Source organism: Neodiprion pinetum, chromosome 4 (assembly GCF_021155775.2).
Source record: "Neodiprion pinetum isolate iyNeoPine1 chromosome 4, iyNeoPine1.2, whole genome shotgun sequence".
Lineage (NCBI taxonomy): Eukaryota > Metazoa > Arthropoda > Insecta > Hymenoptera > Diprionidae > Neodiprion > Neodiprion pinetum.
In genome coordinates this window covers 10,008,302-10,021,272 of record NC_060235.2, presented here as the reverse complement: position 1 = coordinate 10,021,272, position 12,971 = coordinate 10,008,302, and the positions used below count along the sequence as shown (strand labels likewise).

At 35.7% G+C, this 12,971-nt stretch overlaps 1 protein-coding gene across 8 annotated transcripts in view; it reads right to left on the bottom strand.

The window, feature by feature from the left end:
- Positions 1 to 12,971, bottom strand: part of Tpst (tyrosylprotein sulfotransferase) — a 276,669-nt gene that overhangs the window by 42,340 nt on the left and 221,358 nt on the right. Inside the window, exons 1-2 of one of the 8 annotated variants that reach the window (XM_069135201.1) lie at positions 3,358 to 3,730; positions 879 to 1,040 (exon numbers count right to left, since the gene is read on the bottom strand). The exons of 5 other annotated variants lie outside the window; for them this stretch is intronic. The gene's annotated coding sequence lies outside the window, so the exon portion shown is untranslated. Of the gene's footprint in view, positions 1 to 878; positions 1,041 to 3,357; positions 3,731 to 12,971 lie in introns of those variants that run through there. 2 more of the 8 variants (XM_046624712.2, XM_046624719.2) reach the window with 2 other exon arrangements.

The following is a 12,971-nucleotide window of genomic DNA, read 5'->3' as shown; positions in this document are numbered from 1 at the left end:
GGGGTTGTCGCGCGAAGCGCGCAGGGGCGAAGCCCCTAGTAGAAAAAAAAAAAAAAAAATTATATAGAAAATACGTATGTTTTTATCAATTTGCTATAATCAATTTATCCAAAACACTTGCAACTAATCTTTGTAACAACTGCTGTATTAAAAAAATAAAAATAAAACTGTCAGTCTTGTTCAAAATATTTACAAGTTGGAATGAACATTATTCTTACTGTCGAACAAGTGCAAGTTATGACACAACTCTACGATTTTGGACTAACGTCAGATTTGGTTGGTGTATATCATTGCGAGAACGTAGTAGACGAGCTATCATTCATCGCAGCCACAGAGTGTACCCCCAGCGAAAAAATTAAGTAGTGGCAGACTGATCGAAGCACCTAAAAAAAGTCCTAATGACGTCTTCCGATGTGGCGCCTCACCATAGGAGACCTAAAACGGTTGTAACAGTGAGGAATAAAGTAGGACGCGTACTAAGTTTTATGAAAACCATGGCCGTACCTTCACCGATAACAAGTAACCTGACAATGAAGAGACCTATAACCAGCGAACCAATAACGAGAAAAGATGAAGTACGTACAACGACCAAAAATAATACATGCACAACGACCTAAAATGAAACACAGGTAACGTCGAACAAAAAATCATCGCATGATGTAGGAAGACTTGTTGTAAAATTAAAACCAAAGAAGAAAATATTGGAAGATGATACTTCCAAAGAAACTTATGTTTTTTTCAATTGACACTGAGAGAGTTGCTGAAACTGCTGCGTAAGCAAATTTAAAACTATATATTAAAATTAACGCAATTAGCGTTTTGGTATTTGCGGAATATCAATACAAGATTTCGACGTAGTATGTTATGAAATCACGTACCATGTTATTCAAGAAATATCCATTTGCAGAGTGATTCAGTAGCCTTCGTTTTGTATCTTTCATTCAAGCTGTTATAGTTCAATACTCGCGTATCTATTTTCCGAAACAAACCAGTCGTCGCTGTGCCCGAAGTTCAGCCAGAAGTTATACAAATGGCTGCTCCTGTAAATGAATGCTCCTTAGTGAAATGTAGGAAGAATATTGAACTAAAAATAACATATATTCAACTCAGGCAACCGGCCATCAGCTTGAGCGTACGATTGATGACAGTAAAAATAAAGCTCCAAAGAATATACAGGATCTAATCTTAAAACGTTTAGACTGAGTAGGAAGTGCAAAACAATTATCTTTCATTATTTTTTTTTCTTTAATGAACTAGGCTATACAGTAAGAATTCTTGTTGTAATGCGATTACATGTTACATAGAATAGATTCTTGCAAATTCACAATTTAAATTTTGGATATCGACGAAAAATATACAAAGACGTTAGCTTTGAAACACTTTGCAATACAACACATTTTGTTTCTTGCTATTTTCCACAAGGCAAGTAAGAAGCAGAATAGAAAACTACTGAAGCTGCCGGGTGAAAATTTAGATCAAAAGTTGTTGTACCCACCGCCAGAAGGGCTTCCATTAAAAAGATTCGTTGATTTCGAGATTTTTGAACAAGGTAAAAAGACGCACAAAAAATTGATAAACTACAATAAAGCAGTAATTTTTTATCACTCACTAACTGCGCGCGATGTCAAACTTTCGAAAACAGCATGTCAATGGAAAAAGTTAATATGAATACAATAACTACCTACTTAAGAAATATTGATGGAGATTGAGGTAGAAAAAAAAATTTTGTTTGCATCACATCGACATAATATTTATATACTGTCAATTTTAATATGAGGAAAGTATGAATAGCCATTAACAATTCAACGTTGCTTGTGTTTCAATATTTCCATTTGCGTACGATTGGTGGAACAAAGATAGGGAAGCTATTAGCTATAATCTCAAGGAAGCCATGAGTGATGAACTCATATCTCAAATTCATTGGATAGGAAGTGAAACTAACACAAGATTTCGTGACACGAAAATGGCTAAAATTTTATACCGTGAGTTTTTTGTCAATCAATCTTGCACGTCGTATTATTCTAAATTTGTAAATACTCATTAGACCAAAGAAAGTAATTCGTGTAATCAAGAAGTATGAGAAACGTTTTTTATCGTCTCAACTCCATAGCCTATTGGTGGACCTCGCACAACAATACCCTGTGAATTGTACTTTTGATAGATTATTACGTGCACAGAATATATTCAACGACTTTATTGCAGTTGCAACGAAGAAGTGTCCTCACTTCAAAGATCGCAAACAGTCGACGAATTTTAACGTAAGATGCTGGAGGTACTGTGAGCGACGAAGTAAAGGTCTCGAAATAATAGTAAAAAATTGTTTAAATCAGAAAGGAAACGTGGTGCTAAACTTCAAAGCGATACTGAATTAAAGTTGACTGAGAGAACACTCCGGGAAGAACACGAAGATGACTATCTGTAAGACGACGACGTCGAAGATGTCGACCTGAAAACAATGATCTGACAGCAGAAGACACAAAGGCAGAGGATATGGATGTAGACGGGGAAGATCCGGAAGGAATCACAGAAGACGCTGAAAGTGGCGTAGAAAGTAGTACTGACTAATTCTGCGGATTGAAGTTGGAAACGGGTAACAGAAAGTGGTGGCCGTTAGTACATGGGGCATTCCACGTCAGTTCGACTACGGTCTGACTCTCACCCTCTTGGATTTGGTTCGCGATTTTTTATATTGTTGTTTTATTCCTATGACGAGCATATAATGCACCACATACTCGTATAGAAGATATGCCCAGAATACGAATCTGGAATGTTCTAGTGAATTAATATGATAATCAACGCCACAGATGCTTATAGAAGCATCGAGAGTAATAAGAACCCTCTGGAAGTTAGTAGAAGATCATAAAAGCTTCTAGACGGTCATTTTACTGTAATATGATTATTCAGTGCGGCATACAGTTGGCACTTGTGCTGCAGCATGTTAGCGACCACGGCGAACACCAACAATTGAAAGAGAAAGAAGGCACAGCTGTCAACCGTTCGTTGAGATAATTTATAAAATAATAATTTTATAAGTGTAGTATTAAAATATGTGGTATGTTGATACATACTGATGAATAAGAATTCTCGACCTCGTATGTAATCTATTATAGAATCTTGGTGATCGGTCAATTAAGAAAACGTATTTTTAGTTAACGTTTCGACCCGGATATGGGCCCTCCTCAGAACGATTTATTTTTTAACTGTCAAGAATAACAAAAAGATTTTTTATAAAATAAAGTACTAGAAGTAATCAGACTTAAATATTGTAGATGTAATACTCTTAGAGCTATTATATATTGTTGATTAGTAAGAACCTTATGATTAATTGAAATAAAGATGTCTTTAAGTGTTATTTACCTTTTGAATTAAGTAAGTGGACTAAGATGTAGTCGAATTCACAATTACTATTGGTGGAGACAGTGTTCTTTTGAGTGACGGTAGACAATGTCAATCTTCAAGTTATTTTATATGTGGGAGTTAATAGTTGGAAGTCATTAATTAAAAAGATTAAGAACTATGTTTCTTCACAGTCAGTATGTCATTGTGTTAAAAGGTTATTAAAGAAGGTCTTTTTAGCAATAAAATTAATTCACAGGTGTCAAAGAAGTGGAGGTAGGTTCTTTATAATTAACTTCCACATGCCTAACGAAATATTGTTGGTTGAACCAATTGAGTCAACAGGTGAATAACGACTGATGGGAGAAAACAATGTAATCCAGAGTGAAGGTGAACCTATTATAAACAATTATACAGAAAAACAATAAATATTTTGTAAGAAAAGTTATGTAGAAAGGACTGTATAATGGGGACAAAAGAATTTTTTGTATGTAGTTAAGGTTAAACAATATTTGTTGTGTGGGCGGAAATTAGAGGTTTGTAAATATTACTTAAATGTTCAACATCTTGTCTAACAAGGGGAGTGTCAAACTTGGGAATCACAGATTTCCATCACTTTTATATATATTGTAGGGCAGGGTCCCCTCAATAAATATATAAAGCGGCAAGACGCCATTCGTTTTTATTATTGAGAAATTTCAACTCAAAGTTCTATATGTAACTTAAGTAGAAGGAACCTTTTTACCGGTTGCAGCAATGGTTCCGTGGCGTAGCGGTAACGCTCTTGCTTACTGAGCGACTTTATTTTTGATAATATTGATTACTTTGTTATTATAATTATTACAAATCCTATTTTTATCATTTTTTGTATTTTTTCCTAACTTAAAAATAAAAAAATAATTTATAGAAATATTAATTATTAATTATTTATTTTTGTATTAAATAATTTATAAAAAAAAAAAAAAAGTAACTCTAACGGAACTTGAACAGCCGTTCGGTCCCTCAGTAAGCAAGAGCGTTACCGCTACGCCACGGAACCATTGCTGCAACCGGTAAAAAGGTTCCTTCTACTTAAGTTACATATAGAACTTTGAGTTGAAATTTCTCAATAATAAAAACGAATGGCGTCTTGCCGCTTTATATATTTATTGAGGGGACCCTGCCCTACAATATATATAAAAGTGATGGAAATCTGTGATTCCCAAGTTTGACACTCCTCTTGTAAGATTAACAGAATTGGTATGACCTACAGTGTTGCACATTTCTAATAACAGTCTTCTATAATAATTGTGTTCTTCACAAAGGATGTTTGTGTTGTCGTAATTAAAAGTGTGTTGTTTATCGATACTATGTTTCGTGAGAGCTGTGTGACGTTCTTCAATCTCATGTATGTTGCGTTGGTGTTCCCTAATTCTAGTGTTGAGATGTCGACCAGTTTGACCTTGTAACGATTACATTAATTCGAATATGGGCGGCAATACTTCGGATTTGACCGAACGCAAGGAAAGTGTGCGCTTGAACAGTCTGGCGGAACCGGCAACAGATTCGGAGGAGAGAAGCGAGGAGACTCTGCGGAAAGACGCCAACCTGGGCAGACCGAAACCTATAATACTCCGCAGAAGTTGAAAGTCTCGTCTATTTTTACATTACCAAAACTCAATATACACAGTACGAGGTTCACCGAATATTCGATGCCATTGCGATCCTTGCTGATTTCATCTCCACTCTGAACGTGTGTAAGCGACGAAGCCTGAAGGTGAACATCCAGATTCAAAGTATCTATCGAACGAGAGCAATGGAGAGAAGAAGATCCGGATCGGCAAGTCACTCACATGGTGCAACCACCTTCGAAGATTAAGACAAGCAAGCAGCATATTTTAACGTATTGTGTATCCATGGCGTATTTTTTAAATTGCGTGAATGTGCGAACGAATGTATAGTTTTTAATTTTTTATGTGAACACTTTTATTTCTACCCTTTATTGCAATCTGCTTATTTGAACTGTTTTATTTATACTATTTTATTGTTACAATTTTATCGACTCTTTCATTTATAATTTATTTATTTGTGTTTATTAATGGTTCAGGTAGAATAAAGTGTAACAAAATGGCGCCCAACGTGTGAGGCACGAAGTGAGTCTCATAGCTTTCTTTGTATGTGAGTCGTCTGTGAATGGTTAATTTTAAATGTATATGTAAGGTATTTATATGGCAAGCGTTCAACACAGTCCTGTTCACACTAGGTCAAAAGCAATACAACAAAGGTCGTCTTCAACCGTTCTTTCATCGCCAGTCAACAAGGCGAAATCAAAACAAAAGGACGACGGGTCAGAGATGGATGAGCAATTGAGACAGGTGCGATTGGAGAGAGACGAGCTGATTAGGATTAGGGAGGAATTAGCGAGACAACAAGATGACAATCGATCGCGTAAGGAATTGGAAAAACAACTTGAAGTATTGCAGAGAGAAAAGGAAGCGCAAAATCGAGCATTAAACGAATTACGTCAAGGCGTAAATAATCAGCAGGTAGAAACAACAAATAGTATAATAGGTGGATTGATTAATCATTTTCAGTATATGCAACTTGATATTAAGGTTCCTAAATTTTGTGACGAAGATAGTCAAAATCCATTGGAATTTTTGTCAGAATTGGAAAATTATTTTAGCGTTAGTAGTATAAGTGATGGACAACGATTGAGAATTATTAATAGTACATTAATAGGTAGAGCAAAATTTTGGTTTGATATGAACAAAGATATGTGTGGTACTTACGAAAACTTTAAAAGGCTGTTCAGGCAAGAATTTTACTCCGTACAATATCAGGTTGAGGTAAAAAGTAGATGGTCTGTACGCCGATATAGATCACAAGAGGGGAGTTTGAGAAATTATTTTATTCAACAAAATCGCGAAGCTAAATATTTTGAGCCAAGATTATCCTGTTATGAGATCAATTTCGCGATAGTACAACAACTTCCTAGAAGAATTAGAGACATTTTAGCAACAATCAATTTTTCTGACACAAAGTCAATTTTACAAGCGTTAGCGAACTTGGATAGTTCTCACGATGAGAAAGAAAATGACCGAAGTAGTTCGTATAATCTTTATCATAAGTCGGCAAATAATGGGCATGTTGCGGGAATGCGTTTGACGGAGAGAGAATCGAATAGTGGAAATAATAGGGTCATTCATAGTCACAATCAGCAAAGAAGTTATAGGCAATCGCCTTCTTCTAAAAGCTATTTAACTGAAAATTACGGCAGTAATAATGTGAGTCAACCAAGTTTTGTATTGCCTAACACCAAGGTTCCTCCGCCAACATATCGTGATCAATATCATTATAATTATCATGTGCAGAATCCTTCACCAATGCACTATCAAAATCAACATTTAAACTAAGGATGGGTGCGATGAGACCAGGTCCGGCATCGTACCAGGATTTCAACAGTTTAGTGCAGGACCTTGCAGGAGAATTAGATCAGACGCGAACCAAAGATATTGGTCACAATAGTATGAAATGTCCGCATTTATTAGTGGAAATTAGGGGTTTGACCGTAAAAGCTTTAATAGATTCTGGTAGTCAGCTGACCTGTATCTCTGAAAAATTTTATCAACAATTGTCTCAAAGGTCACCTTTACCAGAGATGCCTGTTTCTAATCTGCGTGTGATACCAGCTTTCGGAAAATCAAGTGTTACGATAAAAAAACAGATTCTTGTGGACACGTTTATTGAGCGTAGGATGATGACTTGCGTTTTTTTAGTCGTACCTAGGTTGTGTGCTTCGATTATATTTGGGGATGATTGGTTGATGAGAAATCGCGTGGTTCTTGATTACAATAATAAAACAATAAAGATCGATGGATCACCAGTAGATCATCAGTTAGTGTCGTACAGTCGCGGCTGTTCAGATGAATTGGTTTCGGCTAATGAGGATAGTATTTCGTATATTCAAACTATGCATGCAAGGAATACTGATAGGAGGGATCTAAATGGTCACCATAATTATCACGTGATGAATCAAAGTTCAAATGTATATTCTGAGGGGACAGAACAGGGAAACAAAGAAATACACTTTCCAATGTCAAATCAGGGTGAACTAGAACGTATTGAAAACACGAAAGAAATGCAAATAGAGAATAATCTGGTTATGTTTGGAAATAATATGCCTCAGCAAAAGGGTATTAATTTTGATGTAAATAATGTTAATGAAAATATCATGCCTAGTGAAGAGGGTGATGTTGATAAAACTGATTTCGTGCCAATTAATAATGTTGAATTGATAAATTATGTAATGCCAGTTAATAATGTTGAGGGGATTAATAATGTTAATGAAAATATCATGCCTATTGAAGAGGGTGATATTGATGACAATGATTTCGTGCCGGTTAATGATGTTGAATCCATAAATAATACAGATGATAGTGTTATGCCTATTGAAGAGGGTATTAGTAATGAGAATAATTGTGTAGGAAATAGTATGGAATTGATAAATGATGTAAATTATAATATCATGCCCGTAGAAGATGATGAATTTTGTTTAGCTCATTTCTTTAATAATAATAGTTATGAGAGGTTTAACCAAAACCAACCCAATGATGAGTTTAACGATGAACAATTGACTGATGACGAATTATGTGTGATACCAGACTCAGGGGGGTTGTTTAGCCAGCAGGAGGTGTTGCTGAGATCACAGTCTGAGATCTTAGAATCTCGAGTCGTTAATGCCTCAAATGAAAATCAAGCCGACCATAATTTTTTTGAAGAGTTGCGAATGATCGCGTCTAATCTTATGGCACTAGATGAGATGCGGCGAGATTCAATTTTGAAGTTATTGTTATATCATAAAGAGTTATTTTCTCAGAAACCAGGTTGTACCACAATATACAAGCACAAGCTGAAGTTAATTAACGACAGGCCATTTATTCGTCGCTCATATCCAGTTCCAATAGCATTAAGAGAGGCAGTAAATACAGATATTCAGGAGATGCTGAATGCAGAAATTATTGAACGTTCAATTAGTCCATTTTGTAACCCGCTTAGAATTGTTAGAAAGAAAGATGGAAGGGTTCGAGTATGTTTGGAGGCACGTTACTTAAATGAGGTTATAGAAGCAGACAATGAGTCACCACCACTGATTAATGAAATTTTACAAACCTATAATGGAATGGAATATTTTTCCAGTGTAGATCTGACGCATGGGTATTGGCAAGTTCCACTAGACGTAGAATCGAGACCATATACGGCATTTTTGCATGGTTCAACGCTTTATCAATTTCGTAGGATACCATTTGGGTTAAAAACAGCAGGTAGCGGTTTTATTAGAGCATTAAATTTAGCCTTTTCGAATGAATTTTCGAGTTTTTTAACAACGTACGTTGATGACCTTTTAGTAGCATCTAGCAGTTTCGAACAGCACTTAGAACATTTGGACTTAATTTTCACTCGATTAAAACTTCATAATTTTGCACTCAGGCTCAGTAAATCGCTGTTCTTCACCAAATCAATACCATTTTTAGGCTTTATTATATCAAAAGAGGGGGTTCGTCCGTGCCCCGAGAAAGTTAAAATTATTCAAGACTTTGCCGAGCCAAAGAACAAACGTCAGCTACAACAATTTCTTGGAATGTGCAATTATTACCGTCAATTTTCAGTTAAATACGCTCATTTGATGCATCCATTTAGAGTTTTGCTAAAAAATGAAACAGCATGGAATTGGACAGATGATCAGACAAAAGCATTTACCATTTTGAAAGAAAGCTTCATAAAAACGGTAACATTAAATCACTTGATACCAAATTTGACATTCAAGCTTCAAACAGACGCAAGTGATAAGGGAATTGCCGGTATATTATATCAAACAAGTCACGAAGGAAATCAATATATAATTGGATTAGTTAGTCGATGCTTGTCAGACGTTGAAGTTCAATAGAGTACAACAGAAAAAGAACTCCTAGCTATTGTCTATTCGATTACAAAATTTAGAATATATTTATTTGAAAATCAATTTGAAATCATAACAGATAATAAAGCTTTAACTTTTTTGAAAACTACAATTTATCAAAATGCGCGTTTAATAAGATGGAGTTTGTTACTCCAGCAGTATGACTTCAAAACGATACATTGTAAAGGCAGTGACAACATTGTCGCAGATTTTTTTAGTCGTAATCCTGATAGTCAATTTCATGAGGATCATCCCAATTACAGAATAATTTCAGCAATTACATCGAATCCTTTACCAAACGAGAAAGATAATCACCAAATGTTATCAAGTTTAATGAAATCTTTGACCATGGATACCATACTTCCAGTTCATTTTAAACAATTTGGAAGGGTCCAGAGAGCTGACCAATCAATAAAAGTAATTTTCGACTCAGTCAATTCAAAAAAAGACAATGTTAGATATAAGGTATATAATGACGTGTTATTCGTTAATGGCAAATATGACGAAAAGTGGAAGCTTGTAATTCCAACTGGATTAATAAAACAATTGATTGGTTCAGTGCATTCTAAATTAGGTCATGTAGGTGTATATAAAACAAGTCAATATTTAAGGGAATATTATTATTGGAAGCATATGGGTAGCGACGTCAAACATTTTGTGTTGGCTTGTGATCTATGTCAGCGTACAAAACATCTAACTTACAGTATGGAAGGAGCATATCAGATGGTGAGATCTGAAAAACCGGGAGATCTCGTCACAGTAGACTACTATGGACCATTGCCTAGGTCAATAGGGGGTGTTAGTATATTTTAGTGGCCTTAGATGCATTCTCAAAATATGTTACACTATATCCAGTAAAAAGGGCAACAGCGCAAATAAGTTTAAAGAAAATTACCGAACACTATATTCCAACTTTGGGAAAACCAAACAGAATTTTGTCCGACAATGGAACCCAATTTACCGCTGCGAAATGGAAAGGAGAGTTAGAAAAAATGGGTATTAAAGTATGCTATTCGTCAATAAGGCACCCACAATCAAATCCTACCGAAAGGGTTATGAGAGAATTAGGAAAATTCTGTAGAGTCTACTGTGCAGAGCAGCATACGAAATGGGCAAGATTCATACCAAATATAAAAAAAATTTTAAATGTAACAGTACATCAGAGTACAGGTTTCACACCATATCAGCTACAATTTGACAAGGATCATACCGATAAGATACAGCAAATTATAAAATTTCCGCAAACAGCTTTGATAAGCAAACCATTGAGAATTGAGTTAGCTAGAGGAAGAATTGAAAAAGCATTCAATCGGCGATGTAAATATCAAAAACAAAAATCGAAAATAGAACTTAATATTGGTGACATGGTTCTGATAAGGGTTCCAATGCAATCAAGTCTATTGGATAAGGTGACACAGAAATTTTTTCATTTATTTCAAGGGCCATTTAAAATATCAAGTATCATTGGAAAAAATGCCTATCTGTTAGTTGAAATTGATGATGAAAGTAAAGTAAAAGGCGTATACAATAGAGTAAATTTAAGGTTGTATCGTCAATCTACCTAACATGCAAGATGTTTCTAAAAAATTAGTAGGTAAATTTCACGGTCGCACAGGTCCGATTGATCCTCCATGTTTCTCCCAGAAACAATTAAGTATAAGGTTACATATTGAGAAAATTTTGTTAAATAGAATATAAGGATTTAGACACCATAAATGACTAAGGAATGTGTGTATGCGTGAACGTATGAGTGAGAAAACGTAACGAAAGTGATATAAAACAAAGTGCAATGACAGTGTTCGTTTTTCATAAACGATGAAACGTCCATGAAAAAAGGGGGGTAATGTAACGATTACATTAATTCGAATATGGGCGGCAATACTTCGGATTTGACCGGACGCAAGGAAAGTGTGCGCTTGAACAGTCTGGCGGAACCGGCAACAGATTCGGAGGAGAGAAGCGAGGAGACTCTGCGGAAAGACGCCAACCTGGGCAGACCGAAACCTATAATACTCCGCAGAAGTTGAAAGTCTCGTCTATTTTTACATTACCAAAACTCAATATACACAGTACGAGGTTCACCGAATATTCGATGCCATTGCGATCCTTGCTGATTTCATCTCCACTCTGAACGTGTGTAAGCGACGAAGCCTGAAGGTGAACATCCAGATTCAAAGTATCTATCGAACGAGAGCAATGGAGAGAAGAAGATCCGGATCGGCAAGTCACTCACATGGTGCAACCACCTTCGAAGATTAAGACAAGCAAGCAGCATATTTTAACGTATTGTGTATCCATGGCGTATTTTTTAAATTGCGTGAATGTGCGAACGAATGTATAGTTTTTAATTTTTTATGTGAACACTTTTATTTCTACCCTTTATTGCAATCTGCTTATTTGAACTGTTTTATTTATACTATTTTATTGTTACAATATTATCGACTCTTTTATTTATAATTTATTTATTTGTGTTTATTAATGGTTCAGGTAGAACAAAGTGTAACAACCTATGTAGACTTGATTGCAATCATTGCATGGTATTTTATACACGACATTAGATCGTTTGCCCGTGGGGATCTTGTCTTTTCCTGTATCAAAAACTAGTTGTAAATCTTTTGAATTTTTTCCAACAAACTTGACATTATATTTTGCGAATAAGCGGTTAAGTGACTCAAAGAGGCCGGATACATATGGGATGGGGATATATGTGGTAGCGGGTCTATTGTTATCTTCAGCGGGAGCAGAGTCAATATTATTGTCAGGTATGTTGTTGATGTAGGTGCGTCTCTTATTAATTTATTGGTGTAATAGGCCATGAGGGTAATCATTCCATCTTAGTACATTGTATATGAGCGACAGGTTTTTTTCCTGGAACTCTGTACTAGCTAGTTTGATAGCTCGGTCAACTAGGTTAAAGATGGTGCCTATTTTGAAGGACAAAGGATGGTGAGAATTAAAATTCAGGTATCTTTGTGACCAGGTTTTTTGTGAAACCAATCTGTCTTGATATTATTATTGTTGTGTATCAACAATACGTCTAAGAAACTGATGGCGTTATTTTCTTCTGTTTCGATAGTAAATTGTAATCTTGGATGGTACCGGTTAAAAATATTAAGAGTGTGATCTATTTTTTCATTTGGAACGGCAGTAAGAATATCATCCACGTATCGAAAATAGAACGGTAAATCAAAACCAAGATCGTTAATGCAAGACGTTTCCAAGTCTTCCATGACCAGGTCTGACAGGATTGGGGAGAGAGGAGATCCCATAGGCAAACCAAACTGTTGTGCATAAGTATCGTTATTAAATTTAAATATTGCGGAGTCAAAACATATTTTTAAGGCTTTATCAAGTTCAATAAGGGGAATTGGGATCTTATTTTCCAAAGAAGCCCACCGGTTGTTTACTGCACGCAATGCGAGATCTGTAGGAACGTTGGTAAAGAGTGAAATTACATCTAGCGATATTAGCGTGTAATTGTCCGGGATAATCAATGTTTTAATTGTATCAACTAAGAAAAAGCTATCCTTAACTCTCGAGATGGGAGGTGTGATATTGGTGGTGAGCCATGAATTAATTATTTTGGCTAAGGTATAGGTCGGGCTATTGACAAATGAGACGATTATTCTTAAAGGGACATCCTCTTTGTGAATTTTTGGAAGCCCATATGCGCGTGGAGGGACACTGTTGTACGTAG